The sequence below is a fragment of the Anarrhichthys ocellatus genome, unplaced genomic scaffold, assembly GCF_004355925.1.
Source record: "Anarrhichthys ocellatus isolate YVR2014 unplaced genomic scaffold, GSC_Weel_1.0 scaffold5888, whole genome shotgun sequence".
NCBI classification, from domain to species: Eukaryota; Metazoa; Chordata; class Actinopteri; order Perciformes; family Anarhichadidae; genus Anarrhichthys; species Anarrhichthys ocellatus.
The window spans coordinates 2717-3213 of NW_022285862.1; the positions used below are offsets into that span (position 1 = coordinate 2717).

General features: G+C 36.0%; 1 pseudogene; it reads left to right on the forward strand.

Moving 5' to 3' along the window:
- Nucleotides 1-37, forward strand: part of LOC116380033 (E3 ubiquitin-protein ligase Siah2 pseudogene) — a 1083-nt pseudogene extending 1046 nt beyond the window's left edge.
- Nucleotides 38-497: the final 460 nt, after the last annotated feature.

Sequence of the window (497 nt, forward strand, 5' to 3'; positions counted from 1 at the left end):
TCAGAGGTACCTATTGTACTTTATACTGTACTACATCTCAGAGGTACATATTGTACTTTATACTGTACTACATCTCAGAGGTACATGTAGTACTTTATACTGTACTACATCTCAGAGGTACCTATTGTACTTTATACTGTACTACATCTCAGAGGTACCTATTGTACTTTATACTGTACTACATCTCAGAGGTACCTATTGTACTTTATACTGTACTACATCTCAGAGGTACACATTGTACTTTATACTGTACTACATCTCAGAGGTACACATTGTACTTTATACTGTACTACATCTCAGAGGTACCTATTGTACTTTATACTCTACTACATCTCAGAGGTACATATAGTACTTTATACTCTACTACATCTCAGAGGTACATACATACATGTTCTACAGTAATGATATGCTGGTGTACTAATAACACTGTCATATCATTATGAGTGCTTTAACCCTCATGTATGCAACGCAGCCATCAAGAGGACATGGGAGCAAGT